The sequence below is a fragment of the Schistocerca nitens genome, chromosome 2 (genome assembly GCF_023898315.1).
Source record: "Schistocerca nitens isolate TAMUIC-IGC-003100 chromosome 2, iqSchNite1.1, whole genome shotgun sequence".
In the NCBI taxonomy this organism is placed as follows: Eukaryota; Metazoa; Arthropoda; class Insecta; order Orthoptera; family Acrididae; genus Schistocerca; species Schistocerca nitens.
The window spans coordinates 104,967,925-104,993,196 of NC_064615.1; the positions used below are offsets into that span (position 1 = coordinate 104,967,925).

General features: G+C 41.9%; 1 protein-coding gene and 1 non-coding gene across 2 annotated transcripts in view; both read right to left on the reverse strand.

Moving 5' to 3' along the window:
• The window catches only part of LOC126234284 (clavesin-2-like), a 279,705-nt gene that overhangs the window by 118,774 nt on the left and 135,659 nt on the right, over positions 1 to 25,272 (reverse strand). The window lies entirely within an intron of this gene.
• Trnar-gcg (transfer RNA arginine (anticodon GCG)) lies at positions 12,045 to 12,119 on the reverse strand. Its single transcript has one exon. It is a non-coding gene; the product is annotated as a tRNA-Arg (tRNA).

The window sequence follows — 25,272 nt, forward strand, 5'->3', positions numbered from 1 at the left end:
TATTAAAAAAGTGTTTCAGGGTGTTACGTCACCCGTCTTCTTCAGGTGCTGCGATTTTTACTGCTATTTGTACTGGCTGCCTGGACTCCAACCAAACTGTGAATATTGTTCGTCTCACACTGCTCTTTACAACCGAGTTCGATTCCCGACGCCTGCTACGCTCTTCGAAGCTCTTTTATTTTTCAGAATTCATACTAATATTCTACGAAACTCAGAATTTCTCAGCCTTTCCGAACTGTGGTTAAAATGTCTAATTCCTTGAAAAGGTATCTACAGGACGCCCATGGGTTACGCTATATGTTACTCTTATTGTTCGCTTTTGTGCAGTCAATACTTTCTTTACAAATGATAGGTTACCTCAGAAAATTATTCCGTACGACATTACTGAGTATACATATGCGAAATATTTCCAAGATTAGCAATCATACGAAGAGAAAAAGTAGCTGAGCTTGATATATTGAGACGCTTCGTAATATGCTTCTTCCAGATGAAGTTTCCATCAATATGTAAACCCAAAAAATTTGGTGCATTCTACCATATTTACTGACTGCAGTTATTAGCTCGGAATTTCATGGCTCGTTGACACTTTTGCGAAGGTGGTGATCATCATGTAAAAAATAAATAGGTGAGAAGAAATAACAAAAATCGTGGCACTGTATCAGAATATTGCATGTGCTGTGTGCAGAGTTTTATGTTTTCAGTGGAATGGTTTATACTTGGTTGTGCATGTCCATAATGTGGATCATTACTAATTCTTCTGTCGCCAGGAGCTGTTCCTGATTCTCAGAGTAACATGCGGGTGATATGAACCTTTGTTTGCTCCTCACTCTTTCTTGACAATAGCAGTAACAGAATCAAGGTGACTGCTTATAGGGGAAGACTTCGGATGCTAAAGCTCATGATTTATTTTCACACTACGTGGGTGGAACCCGAATTGGTTACGTAGCAATCAGAAGTGTACATCTACAATATGATGTCCTCTAATGGAGGAGAAGCAGTACTTTATTTGGAGAAGAAATGTATGCCCACTTGTTAAGATGGACTGTGTACCGAAACAGCAAAGCAACTAGGCAATTTGAAAAAAATACTAATAAGTAGTGAGAGAAATGTAGTAAGTTACCTGATTCACGATTCTTGTAGGAAATCAAAATGTCTAGTTCTTTATCACAAACGCTGCAACTACATGTTATCCTACGGAAAGCACAGTACAGCGTATGGCGAAGGATTCTTCATTCCGATATCATCGACTTTCTGTGGAACTCTAAATCACGTATGGAGCGAGGGATCAATAACTCATAGATCCTACTCACGATAGACGACGGACGAAGCAAAACTGTTGGCCAGTCTCCATCTCTATCGAATAATGGAGTTCTAAATTTACGCAAAAGGTTTCGAGAGAACGTCGACTTACAGCCACAGATTATCTGAGAATCTATATTATACTTTGGTGTGGCACCAGTCGACAAATTACGACCCAAATTGTTTGGGTTTCTTTTCTTGATATATTCCAAAAGCTGGAGCATTATTCTGGAACTGGCTGCTCAAGCGGCGTGTCTCCGGTTTCATGTATGCACTTCTCTTAAAACTCTTGCAATAAATACGAGGCTATCGTTCAACTCCCTTGACAATGAGTTTACATGTTCGTCCCATTTTCTGTCGATTATTATTATCCCAAAATTTTTAAACGACGTGACAGTTTTGAAAAGTTCACCACTAATCAGATAATCGGATAGTGGTAAGACTTTGTTCTCGTTGTATTTGGAACTCTTTTGCATATATTCGTATTTAAAGAGAACTGCCATTTCATGCACCAAGCTGAAATATTATTCAAGGCTCTCTGCTTTTCCTTATGGTTCTGCAGCGGTGGCATCGTTCTGTTAAAAGGAACACAATCAGCAAACAATTTAAGAGTGCTGCCGACTCTAACTGAGAAAATTTTTACGTAGAGTGACTTTCGAGGCGTAAGGAAGCATCACCTGCAGACATTATATACAAATTGCAATCTGGCCGATGTGGCCGAGCGGTTCTAGGCGCTTCAGTCAGGAAGCGCGCTGATACTACGGTCACAGATTCGAATCCTGCCTGGGGCATGGATGTCTGTGATGTCCTTAGATTAGTTAGGTTTTAAGTAGTTCTAAGTCTAGGGGACTGATGACCTCAGATGTTAAGTCCCATAGTGCTCAGAGCTATTTGAACCATTTTCTAACAAACTGCAGGAGAAAATGCCTGTTCCATCTTTCTATTTGGCCAGCGGTTTAGTAAGTAATTAATGTAATTTTTTTATTTATTTGAACGAACTTGGAACACGCAGGCATTCGAGAAGTCCATATACAAAATAAAGTGTAGCACTTACGGTCAAACGCAGAGCTAGATTTCGCTTGGTTCACAAGTGAAACTTTCGTGCATTCAGCAACCAACGTGCTTTGTTTAGACGAAGTAGCTGCTTGACATCTTTATAACGTGATGATTCTATGTATAAAATAGTTATTTTTATATTTGTCAAACATGTCGGTTTCGAGCTCCTGAAAAGTAGCGATAGCGCCATAAACATTCGTTTGCGTGAAAAAAATGGTTCAAATGGCTCTGAGCACTATGGGACTCAACATCTTAGGTCATAAGTCCCCTAGAACTTAGAACTACTTAAACGTAACTAACCTAAGGACATCACACACACCCATGCCCGAGGCAGGATTCGAACCTGCGACCGTAGCAGTCCCGCGGTTCCGGACTGCAGCACCAGAACCGCTAGACCACCGCGGCCGGCTTGCGTGAAAAAATGGAACATAAAATTTACAATTCCTTTTAGCATTAAGTGTACCAAGCTTGATTTTGTACAAAAAAAAATGGCTCTGAGCACTATGGGACTCAACTGCTGAGGTCATTAGTCCCCTAGAACTTAGAACGAGTTAAACCTAACTAACCTAAGGACATCACAAATATCCATGCCCGAAGCAGGATTCGAACCTGCGACCGTAGCGGTCTTGCGGTTCCAGACTGCAGCGCCTTTAACCGCACGGCCACTTCGGCCGGCTGATTTTGTACAAGCTGAGAAGTCACGGTGAATGTAATGGGGACGTTAGCACTCTTATTACAGTTTCTTGTGACGCACCTGACGTTATTTTCGTTGCTGTTCAGAATTCGTCGTCTTAAGGTACTGGGCTATACACTAAGGTGACAAAGGTCATGGGATACCTCGTAATACCGTGTCGGACCTCCTTTTGGCCGGTGTAGTGCAGCAACTCAACGTGGCATGGATTCAACAGGTCGTTAGAAGTCCCCTGCAGATATAATGAGTCATGCTGCCTCTATAACCATCCATAATTGCGACAGTGTTGCCGGTGCAGGATTTTGTGCACGAATTGATCATGTCCCATAATGTTCGATGGGATTCACGTGGGACGATCTGGGTAGCGAAATGATTCGCCCGAACTGTCCAGAATGTTCTTCAAACAAATGGCAAACAATTCTGTCCGGTGACGTGGCGCATTGCCTCTATAAAAATTCCATCGTAGTTTGGGAACATTAAGTCCATGAATCGCTAAAAATGGTCTCCAAGTATCTGAACATAACCATATCCAGTCAATGGTCAGTTCAGTGGGGCCAGAGGACCATTCCTTGTAAACACAGTGCACACCATTATGGAGTAACCACTGGATTGTACAGTGCCTTGTTGACAACTTGGGTCCATGGTTTCGTTGCATCTGCGCCACACTCGAACCCTCCATCAGCTCTTACCAACTGAAATCGGGGCTCATCTGACCAGGACACTGTTTTCCAGTCGCCTAGAGGCCAACCGAAATGGTCACGAGTCTACGAGAGGCGCTGCAGACAGTGTCGTGCTGTTAGCAAAGGCACTCGCTTCGGTTGTCTGTTGCCACAGCCCATTCACACAAAATTTCCTAACAGACACGTTCGTCGTACGTCCCAATTTCTTCGTTTGTTTCACGCAGTTACTTGTCTTTTGGCATCGACGAATGTGCGGAATCGCCGCTGCTCTCGGTCGTTAAGTGAAGGCCGTCTGTCTCTGTGTTGTCTGTGGTGAGAGGTAATGCCTGAAATTTTCTATTTTCGGCACATTCTTGACACTGTGGGTTTCTGATTATTGAATTCCGCAACGATTTGCTAAATGGAATGTCCCATGCGTCTAGCTCAAACTGCCATTCTGCGTTCAAAGTCTCTTAACTCCCGTCGTGCGGCCATAATCTGTCGGAAACCTTTTCACATGACTGGCCTGAGCACAAAAGACATGACCGGCAACGCACTGCCATTTTATACCTTGTGACTACCGCACCGCATATCGTTATCCAATGTTTTTTGTCACCTTAGTGTAAGAATCAAATGGTTCAAGTGGCTCTGAGCACTATGGAACTTAATATCTGAGGCCATCAGTCCCCTAGAACTTAGAACTACTTAAACCTAACTAACCTAGGGACATCACACACATCCATGGCCGAGGCAGAATTCGAACCTGCGACCGTAGCGGTCGCTCGTTTCCAGACTGAAGCGTCTAGAACCGCTCGTCCACATTGGCCGGCTAGTGTAAGAGTCAAACGTTCTTCAAGCCAATGACACATTTGTGAATATATCTCATAAGACCTCACATTAGTTACCAGTCGACAACGTGGTACTCCAGCGAACACCTATCGGAAGTCTATGGAATGTATCGTATGATCAAAAAGTCAGTATAAATTTGAAAACTGAATAAATCACGGAATAATGTATATAGAGAGGTACAAATTGACACACATGCTTGGAATGACATGGGGTTTTATTAGAACCAAAAAATACAAAAGTTCAAAAAACGTCCGACAGATAGCGCTTCATCTGATCAGAATAGCAATAATTAGCATAACAAAGTAAGACAAAGCAAAGATGATGTTCTTTACAGGAAATGCTCAATATGTCCACCATCATTCCTCAACAATAGCTGTAGTCGAGGAATAATGTTGTGAACAGCACTGTAAAGCATGTCCAGAGTTATGGTGAGGCATTGACGTCGGATGTTGTCTTTCAGCATCCCTAGATATGTCGGTCGATCACGATACACTTGCGACTTCAGGTAACCCCAAAGCCAATAATCGCACGGACTGAGGTCTGGGGACCTGGGCGGCCAAGCATGACGAAAGTGGCGGCTGAGCACACGATCATCACCAAACGACGCACGCAAGAGATCTTTCACGCATCTAGCAATACTTTTTTTTTAATATTCTAATAAAACCCCATGTCATTCCAAGCATGTGTGTCAATTTTTACCTCTCTGTCTACATTATTCCGTGGTTTATTAAGTTTTCAATTTATACTGACTTTTTGATCACCCGGTACTTGATGACCTGCATCTACTATTTGTAACAGGCTTCGTGAAATAAAGAATCGAATGGTAATTTACTGTGAAACTTAATGATTGCTTGAGAAAGCTTCTTTTCCTCACATAAATATGTAATACGTGGGCTAAAGCATCGACAGATAATTTTCGAATGTAGCTCGTATCGTAAGAAAACGAAAAGTAAGTGTGGATCAAGGCTGGTACGGGAAGCTTCGGGGTAAACTTGTGAGACTTCATTTTCAGCCGATTTAGATAATGAAGGAGCTATTTTTCGCGGTCCATTTATCCATGTGACCTGTATAGTATATTTTAGTACAGTGTTCTAAACAGTGTAACACGTCTTATTGTTATGACATAAACAAGCTCGTCGCTTACAACATATTCCATTCTGTGTCTGAGTATGTATTAGAATGAACCAAAGCTCTCTGTAAGTGAATGTAGGATCAGACTCCAAAACCTTATGAATTTTATTTTGTCTAAAACTGACATGGTGAGACCGTGGCTGTGTACAATTAATGTAGGTTAATTCTTACAAAGAAGAAAACAGCAACCAGCCACTATTAATACTGCTATTTATTTAGGTAAATAGCGCTGTTACCGGTTTCGAACTGGCAAGTTCATCATCATATTTTGTTGCGAAAAATACAATCCTGCGCGATTTTGTTGCGAAAAATACAATCCTGCAACTTCGCAACGAAATAGCGCGGAATTTTCGATGGCAACAACACACCAAAAATACTTCGCCACTGTGGAATAATAAAAATCGAAAACCGACGATAATGTAAAGTGTATCTTGAAAATCATGTGAACAGCCGTCTGATGATGAACTTGCCAGTTCGAAACCGGTATCGGCGCTATTTACCTAAATAAATAGCAATATTAATAGTGGCTAGTTGCTGTTTTCTTCTTTGTAAGAATTAACCTACATAACTTATGAATTCTTCCTACATTCAGTACTTTTCCAGTGTACTCTCCGGGAACATGTTAACAGGTCGACTACTGAAATTGCTTGGATGACATTTATTTACGATGTTGAACATATGACTTCGTCAGGCACCTGAAGACAAGACGGGTGGCGAGCAGCTTGCGCACAGCTGTGAGCTGCAACGTGTGCCGCGCCACGCGACATGGCCGGCGGATGGTTGATGCGCTTCCTGAACCACGCGAGCGTGTATCCGCCCAGATGCTGCGGCTGGACTGTCACAACGCCCGCTCACCGCCCTGACTCTTTTTGTCACAGTTTGTGTATGGAATATGTACGAGTCTCACAGTCGAATAACCTGCTGGGCGACACAAGGTAATAAAAAATATTATCAAGGGCTATGTTGTTGTGGCCTTCAGTCCGAAGATTGGTTTCAAGCAGCTCTCTATGCTACTGAATCCTGTACAAGCCTCTTCATCTTCGAGTAACTACTGCATCCTACATTCTTCTGAATCTGCTTACTGTATTCATCTCTTGGTTTCCCTCTGCAATTTTTATCCCCCCCCCCCCCCCCCCACGCTTCTCTCCAGTACTAAACTGGCGACCCCTTGCGGATCCAGAATGTGTTCTAACAACCGATCCCTTTTTCTAGTCAAGTTGTGCCACAAATTTCTTTTCTCCCAAATTCTATCCAGTACCTTCTAATTAGTTACGTGATCTGCCCATCTAATCTTCAGCATTTTTCTGTAGCACCAAATTGCAGAAGTTTCAATTCTCATCTTGTCTACACTGTTTATCGTCCATGTTTCACTTTTACACATGCCTACACTCCATACAAATACTTCCAGAAATGACTTTCTAATACATATATCTATATATATACTAAGATGGTATCTGTTCTTTCGGGCATGTCAGAAAGAACAGATACCATCTTAGTATATATATAGTTAAGGCTCACCGGCCACTTGACCATCTTCTTTTTATGTGCAAATGCACAAACAGTGCCGGAACTGTTATGGGAATCGGCAACGCGCCGCGAGTAATGAGTATAATGGGCGGGGGCACTACGTATATAGTGCGGGACAATACGTTGAGAATGTGGGTTTCGCAGGAGGCGTGCCAGAGATAAATCCCTGCAGTCGCACTATCCTCTGTGTCCTCGGTGACTCAGATGGATAGAGCGTCTGCCATGTAAGCAGGAGATCCCGGGTTCGAGTCCCGGTCGGGGCACACATTTTCATCTGTCCCCGTTGACGTATGTCAACACTTGTAAGCAGCTAAGGGTGTTCATTTCATTGTAACATATGTCTATACTCGATGTTAACCGATCACGTAGCGCTCTGTATGAATATCACTGACTGTGCCTTGTGCAGTCTGTGGCTGGTTGCACTCATTGTTGGCATATTCACTTGTGTAGTGTTGTGCAGTTGGATGTGAACAGCCGTATAGCGTTGGGCAGTTGGAGGTGAGCCGCCAGCAGTGGTGGATGTGGAGAGAGAGATGCCAGAGTTGTGAGAGGTTACTATAAGCGGACGATCTGGACGTGTGTCCGCCAGAAAAAGGAATTATTAAGGTAAATAAATTGTTTGTTCTCTATCAAAATCTTTCATTTGCTAACTATGCCTATCCGTAGTTAGTGCCTTCAGTAGTTAGAATCTTTTATTTAGCTGGCAGTATTGGCGCTCGCTGTATTGCAGTAGTTCGAGTAACGAAGATTTTTGTGAGGTAAGTGATTCATGAATGGTATAGGTTATTGTTAGTCAGGGCCATTCTTTTGTAGGGATTATTGAAAGTCATAATGCGTTGCGCTAAAAAAAAAATATTGTATGTCAGTTTAGAATTGCAATGTCATCGGTAAACCACAAAGTCTTTATTTCTTATCCCTGGACTTTAATTCCTACTCCAAATTTTTCTTTTGTTCCTTTTATTGCTTGCTCAATATACTGATTGCAAAAAATGTAGGAGGTAGGCTACAACTCTGTGTCACTCCTTTCTCAACCACTGCTTCCCTTTCATACCCCTCGATTCTTATAACTGCCATCTGCTCCTGTACAAGTTGTAAATAGCCTTTCGCTCCCTGTATTTGATCCCTGCCATCTTTAGAATTTGAAAGAAAGTATTCCATTCAACACTGTCAAGAGCTTCCTGTAAGTCTACAAATGCTATAAATGTAGGTTTTCTTTTCCTTAACCTACCTTCTATGAGAAGATGTAAGGCCAGTATTGCCTCCCAAATCAAACTGATCTTCCCCACTGTCGGCTTCTACTAATTTCTTCATTGTTTTGTAAAGAATTTGTTTTAGTATTTTGCAGCGCTGACTTATTAACCTCATGGTTCGGAAATTTTCATATTTGTCAGCACTCACTTTCTTTGAAATTGGCATTATTATATTCTTCTTGAAGTCTGGGGGTATTTCGCCTGTCTCACACACCTTGCTCATCAGATGGAAGAGTTTTGTTTTAGTTTCCTCTCCCAAGACTATCAGTAGTTCTAAGAAAATGTTGTCTATTCCGGGGCGTTGTTTCGACTAAGGTTTTTCGGTTTTCTGTCAAATTCTTCACGCGTCATCATACCTTCCATCTCATCTTCATCTGTGTCCTCTTCCACTTCCATAACATTGCCCTCAAGCAATATATACTCCTTCCACCTTTATATACTCCTTCCACCTTTCTGTTTCTCCTTCTTTGCTTAGCACTGGTTTTCAGTCTCAGCTCGTGATATTCCTACAGGTGGTTCTCTTTCCTCCAAAAGTCTCTTTAATTTTCCTGTAGGCAGCATGTATCTTTCTCCTAGTGATACATGCTTCTAAATCCTTACATTTGTCCTCTAGTCATTCCTGCTCAGCCATTTTGCACTTCCTGTCTATTCATTTTTATACGTTTGTATTCCGTTTCGCCTGCTTCATTTACTGCATTTTTATATTTTCTTCTTTCATCAATTAAATTCAATATTTCTTGTGTTACCCAAGGATTTCTGCTAGTCCTCGTCTTTTTACCCATTCGATCCTCTGCTGCCTTTACTATTTCATTTCTCAAAGCTACCCATTCTTCTTCTATTGTATTACTTTCCCCTCTTCTAGTCAGTTTATCAAGATCCCACCTCCTTAAATTCCTACATTTTTTGCAGTTTATTCAGTTTTAATCTACAGTTCATAACCAATAAATTGCGGTCGGAGTCCACATCTGCCTCTGGAATTGTCTTGCAATTTAAAATCTGGCCTAGAAACCTCTGTCTTACCATCATATAATCAATCTGAAACCTTCCGGTGTCTCCAGGTCTCTTCCACGTAAACAAACTTGTTTCATGATTCATAAACCAAGTGTTAGCTATGATTAAATTATGCTCTGTGAAAAATTCTACTGTGCTGCTTTCTCGTTAATTCCTTTCTCCTAGTCCATATTCACCTATTATTTTTCCTTCTGTTTCTGTTCCTACTATCGAATTTCCGTCCCGCATGAGTATTAAACTTTCTTCTCCCCCAACTATCTGAATAATTTCTTTTATCTCATCATACATTTCTTCAATCTCTTTGTCGCCTGTGGAGCTAGTTGGCGTATAAACTTGTACCACTGTGGTGGGATTAGGCGTCATGTATATGTTCGCTACAATAATGCGTTCACTACGCTATTCGCAGTAGTTTATCCACGTTCCTATTTTTATTCATTGTTGAACATACTCCTGTATTACCCTATTTTACTTTGTATTTATAACCCTGTATTCACCTGACCAGAAGCCCTGTTCCTTCCGCCACCGAATTTCTCTAACTCTCACTGTATCTAACTGTAACCTACCCATTTCTGTTTTTAAATTTTCTAACCTATCTGCCACGTTAAGGGATCTGACATTCCACGCTCCGATCCGTAGAACGCCAATTTAGTTTCTTCTGGTAACGACTTCCTCCTGAGTAGTCCCCACCCGGAGATCCAAATAGGAGACTGTTTTACATCCGGAATATTTTACCCAAGACGCTCTGAGCACTATGGGACTTAACAGCTATGGTCATCAGTCCCCTAGAACTAAGAACTACTTAAACCTAACTAACCTAAGGACATCACACAACACCCAGTCATCACGTTACCCAAGAGGATGTCATCGTAATTTAACTGTACAGTAGAGTTGCATGCTCTTGATAAAAATTAAGGCTGTAGATTTCCCTTGCTTTCAGCTGTTTGCGGTACGAGCACAGATATTACGAGCACAGATATTACGAGGCCAGATCAGTCAATCACCCAGACTCTTGCCGCTGCAACTACTGAAAAGGCTGCTGCCCCTATTCAGGAATCACACGTTTGTCTGGACTCTCAAGAGGTACCCCTCCGTTGTGATTGCACCCTTGGCACAGCTATCTGTATCTCTGAGGCACGCAAGCCTTCCCATCAAAGGCAAGGTCCATAGTTGATGAGGGAAACCAGGAGCTATATGTGGACCAATATTCTGAGACTTGACAACTGAGCCAAAGTTGGAATTTTTGGACGGGTCCGATGAAGCCAATGGTGCTGTGTCTTACGCTGATGGTACCTTGGTGGTGGTTGAGGAGGATTTAAGACGGAAGCTTGAAAAGAAATGCAAAACCATTTGCTCTCAAAAATGCAACGGTGGTGCAGAAACAACAAATTAAAAATAGTTGAAAATGAGACAACTGCACTATGCGATCAAAAGTATCCGGACATCGCCAAAACATACGTTTTTCATATCAGGTGCGTTGTGCTGCCACCTATTGCCAGTTACTACATATCAGCGTCCTCAGTAGTCATTAGACTTCATAAGAGAGCAGAATGGGGCGCTCCGCGGAACTCACGGACTTCGAACGTGGGCAGGTGATTGGGTGTCATTTGTCATACGTCTGTAGGCGAGATTCCACTCTGCTAAACATCCCATATCCACTGTTTCCGATATGATAGTGAAGTGGAAACGCGAAGGGACACGTACAGCACAAAAGCGTACAGGCCGACCTCGTCTATTGACTGACAGAGGCCGCCAACAGTTGAGGAGGGTCGTAATGTGTAATAGGTAGACATCTATCCAGAACATCAAACAGGAATTCAAACCTGCATCAGGAACGACTATATGTACTATGACAGTTAGGCGGTAGGTGAGAAAACGTGGATTTCATGGTCGAGAGGATGCTCATAAGCCACACATCACGCCAGTGGATGCCAGCGACGCCTCGCTTGCTGCGAGGAGCGTAAACATTGGACCATTGAACAGTGGGGAAACGTTGTGTGGAGTGGCGAATCATGGTACACAGTGTGGCGATCCGATGGCAGGGTGTGGGTACGGCGAATGCCCGGTGAACGTGATCTGCCAGCGTGTGTAGAGCAAACAGTAAAGTTCGAAGGCGGTGGTGTTATGATGTGGACGTGTTTCTCATGGCGGGGGCTTGCACCTCTTGTTGTTTTACGTGGTACTATCACAGCTCAGGCCTACTGATGTTTTAAGCACCTTCTTGATTCCCACTGCTGAAGAGCAATTCGGGGATGACGATTGCATCTTTCAACACGATCGAGTACCTGTTCATAATGCACGGCCTGTGGCGGAGTTGTCACACGACAATAACATCCCTGTAATGGACTGGCCTGCACAGAGTCCTGACCTGAATCATATAGAAAACGTTTGGGATGTTTTGGAACGCCGACTTCGTGACAGGCCTCACAGACCGACATCGATAGCTCTCCTCAGTGTAGCACTCCGTGAAGAATGGGCTTCCATTCCCAAAGGAACATTCCAGCACTTGAATGAGATATCTACTCTGCAGCGGAGTGTGCGCTCATATGAAACTTCCCAGTAGATTAAAACTGTGTGCCGGGCCGAGACTCGAACTCGGGACCTTTGCTTTTCGCAGGCAAGTGCTCTACCAATTGAGCTACCCAAGCACGACTTACTCCCCGTTCTCACAGCTTTACTTCTGCCAGTACCTCGTCTCCTACCTTCCAAACTTTACAGAAGCTCTCCTGTGAAACTTGCAGAACTAGCACTCCTGAAAGAAAGGATATTGCGGAGACATGGCTTAGACACAGCCTGGGGGGGGGGGTTCCAGAATGAGATTTTCACTCTGCAGCGGAGTGTGCGCTGATATGAAACTTCCTGGCAGATTGGGTAGCTCAGTTGGTAGAGCTCTTGTCCGCAAAAGGCAAAGGTCCCGAGTTCGAGTCTCGGTCCGGCACACAGTTTTAATCTGCCGGGAAGTTTCATTCGAGCACTTGATTGAACGTGAGCCTGCGAGAGTGGAAGCTGTCATTAAAGCTAATGGTGGGCCAACACCATCATTTTCAGCTAGGTGTCCGGATAGTTTTGATCACATAGTGTATACGCTGTTCCGCAAAATTTAAGGACTGAACTAATTTAGTATGATGTGTCACTGCCCAGCAACATAGCTACATGGAACATACATAGAAAGAACTGCTGCAGAAAGTACAGAAGGTAACTGAAACAAATACGCAATGAGGCGAACAGAAGTGACTCTTTTATTCAAAGACAGTAGTGACACTCAAGTCTCCATGCTTTATGATGGTTCCCTGGATATGGTTCTTAATACGATGCGTGATCTGCAGCGTGCTCCCATGCTGGCCACAAGGTTAGCAAGGAGTTCTCCTAGTAGTGCATTGCCTTTCATTCTCCACCAGCGGGCTCCACAATTGCTGGGTGGTTGTTGGTGCGTGTGGACGTGCTGTAGTGCGGTTCCGCAACGCATCCCACACGTACTCAATGAAACTGGGAGAATGAGCAGGCCAGTCCATTCGTTGAATGGCTTTTCGTTCCAAGAGCTCTTTGACCTGTGCTAGGGAGCTCTTCAACTTTCGCTGTCCGATGCGGTCGCGCATCGTCATCCATAAAAATGAAGTCAGGAGGGAATAAAGCCATGGAAAGATGCACATGGGGAAGAAGTACAGTGTCATAATAACATTGCCTGGTGAGTGTACTGTCTTCAAAGATTTGGAGTAATACGACGATATGTTAATCTGCAAAGCGTTCTGATGATACGATGTTTGCCGAGTAGCTCATAACTGGACAGTTAATTATAGTTACAGTATTAAATGTTACTTAAATAGGTAGTATCAGATTACGAACGAAACTCATAAGAAGTAATGCTGGCTCGAGACATACTAAGCCACCTATTAACCAGATGCCTACTCACACGGATGTCATACGGATGTATATACGGATGTATATAGGGCTATTGGACAGGTGGCTGTAAGTGAAAGTTATTTTCTAACTCGTTGCAGGCAACACTCGAGGACATATCGAGCTAGCAGCAACCGAAGGACAATAAAATAAATCCATATAATTGAAAATATTTAAGTAGATTAATACATTCACTTTCGTTTCTTATTTCGTTAGTTAATTTTAAAATTTTCTTATTAATTAGGATTCTATAATTTTCTACAACCTGCTTTAGACAGAGAGGGATGAAAATTTTCAGAAACACACAAATAAATAAGTACACCACCCGTCCAAACAGTTCCGAGACTGTTTTTATTCCTGGCGTTTAAACGACTTCGGCGCAGAAACTACGGTAGCAGCTTGAACTAATACCTGTATAAACAGGTGTGCATACGACCTGTCATTTAAGAGGTAGACGTGCAGCCGTAATGTGTCGACGTTGTTGTGTCAAACCGCAACGGTGCAATATCTCTCAGTGAAGTGTTCAGTACATTATTCGTAATGTTGGGAAGAAGAGAAACTTTGTGCAAAGTTTGTGCCGCACATCTTGACTCCCGGACGCCTGCAGCAACTTGATTGAAAGACAAAACCTGGACACTTATTTTGGGGACAAAATCATCGCAGGCGATAACTCTTGGTAATATCAATATGATCTTACAACAAAACGACAAAGTGAAGAAATTCACATGAATGGTCAGCGCTTTGACGACATACCCCGACACGATATTCAAGCCATTGTGGCATGCGAATTGAACAACATCACAAAGAAGGACTTTTATGACAGTTTTACACGGTTATGTGAGCTTTCTGTGTGTTATAATGAACTGAGGGGAGACTATGTAGAACACCTGAGGCTCTTATCTTTTCTCTATATTTTATTAATCCACTTTCGAAACTTTCTGAACTGATGGTGCATGCAGTAGTAATTTAATTTAGTAAATGGATAATACACCATTCACTAAAGATTTCATGTACCTCAATAAGCGATTGTTAAGAACCGTTTATCAGTTACTGTAAAAAATTACATTTACTGATGAAACTACATGTATAAAGTACGCCACTTCGAGAGTAGGCTGACAGGTCGATATGGTGGTCTACATATTTGTCCAACATTTTTGCAATGAGCATATTCCATCTTTGAAGGAACTATTCTGGAAGGCACTGCAGAACTTTCCCCTAAAGTCGTCGTCATTGAATTGCGAATGTTTTCCAGCCACAAACGTCTTTATACACGGGAGCGTATGGAAGACAGAAATACTGAAATCTGATGACTAGGTTGGATGACCCCACAAGTATTACTTCCAGTCGCTCATTTTACAAACTGACTAAGGTCATTTGCAGGAGATCCATTGCCCAGATGAAATATATTTTTTGGTTTGCAATCAGCGGCACATCTTCTAACATTCTTCATCGGTTTCTGACCGTAACAATGTCGTTTGCATTCATTCTCAAAAGAATACGCTTTTGGAACTTAGACCAGCATTTGTCGTCTGTGCACCGATTGTAGGAGGTAAGAGGTGGAGAATAAGGGTATCTGAAGATGACAAAATTCCCGAAATAGGCAACAATTGAATGAAGTGACTGAATAAAGTTACTGTGCTGTCACAGTTTTGTCTAGTAACTGCCAACTGTCTCTCAGACAGCGAATAGTTGAACAGCAGATTGCGAACTGCAGAATATCCAGGTAAGAAAGGATAATTAGAGTTAACATTTGTCAATGACTTCGTTACAGACGCCACTCATGGACCTGTCAAATGGTGCTCAGAAAGGATAAACAGCGGAAAGTTTTGTAGAAGTTTTGTTGACTCGTTTTCTATTTATTTTTGAGGATGCTGAATCCGAATTTTCAAAGCCCCGCTAAAATATCGGCACGGAACTGAGTCAGAAATGAAAAAAAAAAAAAAAAAAAACACGAAAAACCCGAAGGAAACGACACCGTTGCCAGCAAAGCTGCATATTTTTGAATATAAAGAGGATAAAATTTACAAAAAAAAGGTCCGAGTAACGCTTTTTGTCAGACGAACGATATGGCGTATAGTACCATTTCACAGCCGAGGAGCTGGGCCGTCTCAGGACCTTCCCGTCCGCGCCCTTACCACATCATCCATTGCTGAATTCGATCCTCCAGAAGGGTCACGATGTTATTGGAGCGGGTGGTGGAGGCGTGATATGTTTCTGAGATGGCATTGACCTCCCCCTCCCCCTCCTCATGGAGGATACCTGTTGCATCGAGTTGTTTGGTACAGTGGGCAGTAATTTTCAGACGCCCGTGACAGTTACGTGTACTTCATGTAATCGAAGTAAAATTCAAGATCTTGCTTCACAAATAAAAGAAGCGAAACGCGTATGGTGATAAAAAAAAAAACTGCCTTCATTAGTTGCATGGACGGAAATACCTCCATGAATTTTGAAGCAATTAAGGAACGACGTAAAACAGAAAAAATGACGATAATACAGCTATGTCAGGCATTTCCCGTCTAGTTTTCCGTCTCAGACTCTACAAGGCCATCCAACTCATTAGATTCAACCAGACCTGCAAAATAAATCATGTAATTCCTAGTTACTTCAACGTAGAGATCAGAAACCATTCTTTGGTAGCACAAAAAACGAAATCATTTACAGAACAGATTTCGTTAAAAAATGAAATCAAATCGCTTTACACCAAGAAATTCATACTTAACAGAATGTTATATGATGTACATCTTGAGTTATGAGCATTTATTAACAACCTAACAGTGATGACCAACACAATACCAAAAACTGAAAACATCACAGCAAGAACACTGCAATATACACAGAAAGAAAACAAACGAAAAATCAAAAAACTCACTAACAAAAATAGGCAGAAAGAAAAGAAAGACAAAGTACAATACACCCATCACCACAAATTTCACCCAAAACTAATAGATCTCACATATATAGAATTAACAGAGAAAGAAACACAGATATTAGAGAAATGGCTCAAACACAACATCAGTACAAAAATAGATAAGCATTATATAGAAAGTTCATTGTAGAAACAGAAAGCATCCTGACAGAGGAAGAGAAAAAAGAAAATAACGCTATAAATATTGCGCTAACACGAGAGCTAGTGAAGAAAGAAATAAACAACATAATCACCATGTCAAAGAAAGAGCAAAACGGGAAACTTCAAACAGAAAACAATATCACTAAGAAATTAAAAGAAAAACTACAAGCAAACAACATCATAGTCACTAGAGCTGATAAAGGGAAGAGCACAATACTGATCAATAAAAAACAATGTACAGAAAAAACGAAATATTTCATCTCCTTTAACAATATCACAAAACTGAAATATGATCCAACAGCACCTTTCCAGACATACATGAAAAACAACCTCAAAGACATCAAACGCATACTCACAGATAAATAAAAAGAGCACATCACACAGAAGAACCGAAAAGCACCAACACTTAGAAGCCAACCCAAGGTCCACAAACCCCTTATTCCGTTAAGGCCTGTTATTAATTTCATGAACATGCCATCATACCATGTGGCAAAACCCATTAACAAAATCAAAATGCAACATTATGAAATGAAGACCAGCAGAGCGATGAAAAGCACAAATAAACTCATAACACAAATGAAAGACTTACACGTACCACAAACATCACACCTCTTTTGACATAGAGAACATGTAAACCTCAATACTCACAGCAGACGCAATAAAACTAATTGAAGATAACTTACAGAAATACAACAAACCACCTGCAGGCAATATTAATAAAATAACTAAAACTCTAAGCAATCACATCCCAAAATTACTTCCAGTTTGAAAAGCAATTCTACTTTCAAGAAGGTGGGCTTCCATTGGGATCCTCAGTATCAAGAACATTGCAAACATATGCATCAACCACATAGAAAACACAATTTTGATACCGTCATCACAAAGAAAGGATGCAAAATTGTTTACTGGTACAGATATGTGGATGACACAATCCGTGCAGTAGATGAATCAACAGAGAAAATTGATAAACTTCATACAGACATAAACAATGTACACAAAAATATTCAATTCAACATGGAAAAAGAAACATAAAAGCAAATACATTTCTCGGATATAACAATAAAGAGAGAGAACTATAAATACACATTTGACATATTCAGAAAGCCCACAGTCAAAGATAGAATTATACATGCTTCATCCAACCACCCACAATATCAAAAATTAGCAGCCCTACGACACAGAATAAATAACATCCCACTCGGCAAAGAAAACTGTGAAAAAGAATTACAAACAATACAACTCATAGCCACAAGAAATGGTTACAACAACCATATAGTAAAAAACCCAACTAAAAAATTAAAACAAAACTAAAGAGAAATGAAAACAACCAGAGAACAAAAACACCAAACAGCCCCACAGACACTACAGCACACACAGAAACACAAAACAGTAGTACTCATGGCATGACTAACAGAAAAAAGAACGGTACGCTTTAACATACAAACACAAAGCAACACACGAGATAGCAAATACATTAAAGAAACAGGCTCAAATGGCTCTGAGCACTACGGGACTTAACATCTGAGGTCATCAGTCCCCAAGAACTTAGAACTACTTAAACCTAACTAACCTAAGGACATCACACACATCCATGCTCGAAGCAGGATTCGAACCTGCGACCGTAGCGGTCGCGCGGTTCCAGACTGAAGCGCCTAGAACCGCTCAGCCACACCGGCCGGCTTAAAGAAACTGGGATTACACATTTCTTACAGAAAAAGAAACATACTCTAGTCATATTTAGAAACAACGGACAAACCAGATAAATACAAAGGAGCAGATATATAGCAGCTAAAGTGCCAAGAACGTAAATCAGTATATCCACGGATGACAGTAGAAACCTCAAAACTAGATATAAAGAACATATAAGAAGTTGGAAATATGAAAACTAGCCATCCGACCTTCGCCGAACGCCTGATCAAACATGGACATGAACCATCCAACATCTACGGAAAGAGGCAGAAGGACAGTGAAACTACCATTAGGCGCTAAATGATTCGATGTCCACGACTCTTCACAGAACGCTTGGTTTTGGGGGGAGGGGGGGGGGAGGGGATGTTTGTTCTATACAGTAGGATAGATGATGATCTGTAGCATCTCATCCGATAGAGCACAGTGCCGGTGCACGCACAAGTGTTTCGGAGCACCCAGTTCCTCGCACATTGTTGAACAGGGAGCTCCGCAGCAGACCACCCCTACGTGGGCACATGTTGACCCAACGACATCGTCGATTACGATTGCAGTGGACCCGGGATATCCGGATTCGAACGTCGATCAATGGAAACGTGTCGGATCTTTGGGTAAATCACATTTTTGCTACGCTGGGTCGCTGGTCGTCTCCACGAACGCCGTCATTGAGGCGAAGGGGACTCGAAAAGTGCAACGCGCCACGGACGCAGGGCGATGGGAGCAGTATTATGCAATGGAAGACTTTCTCTTGCACTTGTGTGGGACCTGTGGTAGTAATTGAAGATACGCTGACAGCTGCGAACCACCTGCATCCCTTCATGTCTGATGGCTTCCCCGACGGCGATGTCATCTTTCAGCAGGATAACTGTCCGTATCTCGGAGCCAGAACCGTGCTGTAGTGGATCCGTGGCTTGGGGGTAGCGTGTTTGCTTAGTAATGAAAACATTTTCGGTCCCGGGTTCGAAACCTGCCACCGGTTAAATTTGATTAACAATCAGCGTTGACAGCCGAAGACTTTCGGCATAAGAAGTCACTCTCGTTCTGCCAACGATCTTGATAAAGAGGGCAGAGGAGTGGGCAGAGGTTCAGGGTACTCTCTTGTCCTTTGGGATACTGCCCCTAAAGGCGAAAGAATCAGCAGTGATCAACAGCATGAGGATGCAGAAAGTAATGAGAACCAATGCATTAAAGACACACGACGTTTATCCACAGGATATGTGGCCTGTACCTGAAAAAATTTCATGATGATGTCTCCATTGGCAAAACATTCCGAAATAGGCCCCCATTCGGATGTCCAGGAGGGAATGCCAAAGAAGATGTGCCCATGAGAAAGTGATTGAATAACCAACGAAAGGATAACGTTCTACCAGTCGGGGCGTGGAATGTCAGAAGCTTGAAACTAGAAAATGTGAAAAGGAAATTGCAATGGCTCAATCTAGATGCAGTAGAGGTCAGTGAAGTAAAATGGGCAGAAGACAAGGGTTTATGGTCAGATGCGTATAGGGTTACATCAACAGCAGCAGAAAATGGTATAAAGGGAGTAGAATTCTTTATGAATAGGAAGACAGGGCAGAGTATGTGTTACTGTCAACGATTCAGTGATAGGGTTGTGCTTATCAGAATCACAGTAAACCAACACCTCCAACGATAGTTCAGGTATACATGCCGACGTCGCAAGCTGAAGATGAGGAAATGAAGAAAGTATATGAGGATATCGAAAGGGTAATACAGTGCATAAAGGGAGATGAAAATCTAAAAGCCACGAGGGGCTGGAATGCAATTGTAGGGGGAGAAGTAGAAGAAAAGGTTACAGGAGAATATGGGCTTGGGACAAGGAATGAGAGAGGACAGAGACTAATTGAGTTCTGCAATAAAATTCAGCTACTAATAGCGAATACTCTGTTCAAGAAATACAAGAGGAGGAGGTATACATGGTAAAGGCCGGGTGATACGGGAAAATTTCAGTTAGATTACATCATGGTCAGACAGAGGTTTCGAAATCAGGTACTGGACTGTAAGGGGTACCCAGAAGGAGATATAGATCACAACTTATAGTGATGAAGAGTAGGCTGAAGTCTAAGAGATTAGTCAGGAAGAACCAATACGCAAATAAGTGAGATACGGAAGTTCTAGAGAATGACGACATACGCTTGAAGTTCTCTAAGGCTACAGATACAGCAATAAGGAATAGCTCAGTAGGCAATACAGTTGAAGAGGAAAGGACAACTCTAAAAAGGGCAATCACAGAAGTAGGAAACAAAAACTATACACCAACGTACCAAGAAGGTACCTGCGAAGAAATCATAGGTAACAGAAGAAATACTTCATTTGATCCATGAAAGAAGGAAGTACAAAATATTCATGGAAATCCAGGAATACAGAAATAAAAGTCGGTGAGGAATTAAATAAATGGGATAGGGAGGGCAGGAAAACTAAGACGAAATGGCTGCATGAAAAATGTGAAGAAATCGAAAAAGAAAAGTGTGTCGGAAGGACTGACTCAGCATATAGGAAAGTCAAAATGGTGAAATTAAAAGCAAGGGTGTTAACATTAGGTGTGCAACGGGAATCCCACTGTTAAATGCAGAGGAGAGAGCGGATAGCTGGAAAGAGTACATTGAAGGCCACTATGAGGGGAAGATTTGTCTGATGTGATAGAAGAAGAAACAGGAGCCGATTTAGAAAAGATTCAAAACTTAAGAGAGCTTTGGAGAACTTAAGATCAAATAAGGCAGAAGGGATAGATAACATTCCATCAGAATTTCTGAAGTCATTTGGGGAAGTGGCAACAGAACGACTATTCACGTTGGTGTATAGAATGTGTGGCGACATATCTTCTGACTTCCGGAAAAATATCATCCATACAATTCCGAAGACCCGACATGTTCAAGATTTGGCATCCGCTACTGGAATAACATCCAAAATTTGCGATATCTTGTGTCTTATATTAAATTACTTGCTTCAGCGTCATCTACGTCGCTTTGGAGTTTTTTAAACGTTAATAAGAATCATCCTGTACATATACTGCAAATAAAATATTTAACACATTAACTCATTTGTAAAGTAATCAAATGTTTTAATTTGTTTTATGCAAGGGACTTCGATTCTGTAAAGAATTAGGGGTACAAGGCTATGTTTCACATTCTGTGGAAATTCAACAAGTTACCGATTATTCCGGTTATGGGGATCCGAGCGAGCATGGGTAACCGAAAAACATGGGTAGACCAAAATACATGGTGTTAAAAAGAGTGTCACATACTCATACAGGAGCCAGTAATGACCATGGTTAGAAGAAAAGTTCCTACAAAGATATGTCTAGAAACCAGTACCTATTAAGATGTGGGCCAGTCTGTCCTCTTATTCTTGTCTGTCTGTTACGTAGAAGTAGCCACTACAGGCAATGCTGCATGTCATTAACACACATCCTCCTATCCTTCTTCGCAGGGAATCACACACTCTATCCAATACACCTCGCTCCATTCAGACTACGTCACATTCATTGGTCGCATTCACCTGTAATGTCTGCACGTTGTCGACGGGTTGGGCTCATCCCTATGCCTTTAAGTGTACCCATAGACAGAAATCCAATGGATTCAGGGATTCATCTCTCACAGATCGGTGATACACAGCAACTGTTACTCTTTAAGGTAAAGGTTATGGCCCTGCGAACCTGTGACCGACAATCCCTACCCCTACAGTGATCCTGATGCCTCACCTCCGTGATTGTTCGAGGATATGCATCTGTCCACAAGTGCGTATTGTAGTTACTAAGCCGGCCGGGGTGGCCGTGCGGTTCTAGGCGCTACAGTCTGGAACCGCGTGACCGCTACGGTCGCAGGTTCGAATCCTGCCTTGGGCATAGACGTGTATGATGTCCTTAGGTAAGTTAGGTTTAAGTAGTTCTAAGTTCTAGGGGACTGAGACCACAGATGTTAAGTCCCGTAGTGCTCAGAACCATTTGAACCTAAAGGCGAAAGAATCAGCTGTGATGAACAGCATGGGGATGCAGAAAGTAATGGGTACCACTGCATTAAAGACACACAACGTGCATCCACAGGATATGTGGCCTGTACCTGAAAAAATTTCATGATGATGTCTCCATTGGCAAAACATTCCGAAATAGGCCCCCATTCGGATGTCCAGGAGGAAATGCCAAAGAAGATGTGCCCATGAGAAAATTATTGAATAACCAACGAAAGGATAACGTTCTACCAGTCGGGGCGTGGAATGTCAGAAGCTTGGACGTTATAGGGAAACTAGAAATTCTGAAAAGGAAATTGCAATGGCTCAATCTACGATGTAGTAGAGGTCAGTGAAGTATAATGGGCAGAAGACAAGGATTTATGGTCAGATGCGTATAGGGTTATATCAACAGCAGCAGAAAATGGTATAAAGGGAGTAGAATTCTTTATGAATAGGAATACGGGGCAGAGTATGTGTTACTGTCAACGATTCAGTGATAGGGTTGTGCTTATCAAAATCAACAGCAAACCAACACCTTCAACGATAGTTCAGGTATACATGCCGACGTCGCAATCTGAAGATGAGGAAATGGAGAAAGTACACGAGGATATCGAAAGGGTAATACAGTATGTAGAGGGGGATGAAAATCTAAAAGCCACGAGGGGCAGGAATGCAGTTGTAGGGGGAGAAGTAGAAGAAAAGGTTACAGGAGAATATGGGCTTGAGACAAGGAATGAGAGTGGAGAAAGACTAATTGAGTTCTGCAATAAATTTTAGCTAGTAATAGCGAATACCCTGTTCAACAATCACAAGAGGAGGAGGCATACTTGGGAAAGACTGGGTGATACGGGAATATTTCAGTTAGATTAGGTACTGGATTGTAAGGGGTACGCAGAAGGAGTCATAGACTCAAATCACAATATAGTAGTGATGAAGAGTAGGCTGAAGTTTAAGACATTAGTCAGGAAGAATCAATAAGCAAAGAAGTGGGATACAGAAGTTCTAGAGAATGACGAGATACGCTTGAAGTTCTCTAAGGCTACAGATACTGCAGTAAGGAATAGCTCAGTAGGCAGTACAGATGAAGAGGAACGGACAACTCTAAAAAGGGCAATCACAGAAATAGGAAAGAAAAACTTAGGTACGAAGAAGGTACCTGCGAAGAAATCATGGGTAACAGAAGAAATACTTCAGTTGATCGATGAAAGAAGGAAGTATAAAATGTTCGGGGAAATTCAGGAATACAGAAATAAAAATGACTGAAGAATAAAATAAATAGGAAGTGCAGGTAAACTAAGACGAAATGGCTGCATGAAAAATGTGAAGAAATCGAAAAAGAAATGTGTGTCGGAAGGACTGACTCAGCATATAGGAAAGTCAAAATAACCTTTGGTGAAATTAAAAGCCAGGGTGTTAACATTAAGAGTGCAACGGGAATCCCACTGTTAAATGCAGAGGAGAGAGCAGATAGGTGGAAAGAGTACACTGAAGGCCACTGTGAAGGGGAAGATTTGTATGATGTGATAGAAGAAGGAGCAGGAGTCGATGTAGAAGAGATAGGTGATCCAGCGTTAGATTTAGAATTTGAGAGAGCTTTGGAGAACTTAAGATCCAATAAGGCAGAAGGGATAGATAACATTCCATCAGAATTTCTGAAGTCATTTGGGGAAGCGGCAACAGAACGACTGTTCACGTTGATGTGTAGAATGTCTGGTGACATATCTTCTGACTTTAGAAAAACTACCATCCACACTATTCCGAAGACTGTTCCGACATGTTCAAGATTTGGCATCCGCTACTGGAATAACATCCAAAATTTGCGATATCTTGTGTCTTATATTAAATTACGTGCCTCAGCGTCATCTACGTCGCTTTGGAGTTTTTTAAACGTTAATAAGAATCATCCTGTACATATACTGCAAATAAAATATTTAACACATTAACTCATTTGTAAAGTAATCAAATGTTTTAATCTGTTTTATGCAAGGGACTTCGATTCTATAAAGAATTGGGGGTACAAGGCTATGTTTCACATTCTGTGGAAATTCAACAAGTTACCGATTATTCCGGTTATGGGGATCCGAGCGAGCATGGGTAACGGAAAAACATGGGTAGACCAAAATACATGGTGTTAAAAAAGAGTGTCACATACTCATACAGGAGCCAGTAATGACCATGGTTAGAAGAAAAGTTCCTACAAAGATATGTCTAGAAACCAGTAGCTATTAAGATGTGGGCCAGTCTGTCCTCTCATTCTTGTCTGTCTGTTACGTAGAAGTAGCCACTACAGGCAATGCTGCATGTCATTAACACACATCCTCCTATCCTTCTTCGCAGGGAATCACACACTCTATCCAATACACCTCGCTCCATTCAGACTACGTCACTTGCATTGGTCGCACGCACCTGTAATGTCTGCATGTTGTCGACGGGTTGGGCTCATCCCTATGCCTTTAAGTGTACGCATAGACAGAAATCCAATGGATTCAGGGATTCATCTCTCACAGATCGGTGATACACAGCAACTGTTACTCTTTACGGTAAAGGTTATGGCCCTGCGAACCTGTGCCGACAATCCCTACCCCTACAGTGATCCTGATGCCTCACTTCCGTGATTGTTCGAGGGTATGCATCTGTCCACAAGTGCGTATTGTAGTTACTAATTTCCTATGTCATCCCTTGTGAATCCTGGCCCAGTCGTAAATAAAATGCAGACGGTGAACAGTGGTCCTTCAACGGTCCACACCTCAACAGGTATTGACTTCCGAACATGTAGCTACAAGAACTTTTCTTCTAGTTCTTACCAATACTGCCTATTGTAAGAATATATGACCTTTTTTATAAAACACACTGGTTACATATTTTTACCGGAAACTGCTGTGTACTGCATTTACAAAACTTGCTCTATGTCGCATTTGAAAGCACCTTGCATAGCTTACGCGCTACTCGCTGGAAACTGACGAAATGTTACTGAATTATACTTAAAAAACACTGTATTTCGGATGATTTGCTGACATTCCAATTATGGAAATAACCGTCCAGTTTTTTCTGTTTCTCATTCACTTTTACCTAGCTGCTCTATTTTTCTAGGGCGTCGAAAAATCTGTACAGTGGTGGGGGGAGTGATAATGTAATCTTCTACAGATCTAAACGGTTCAGATGGCTCTGAGCACTATGGGACTCAACTGC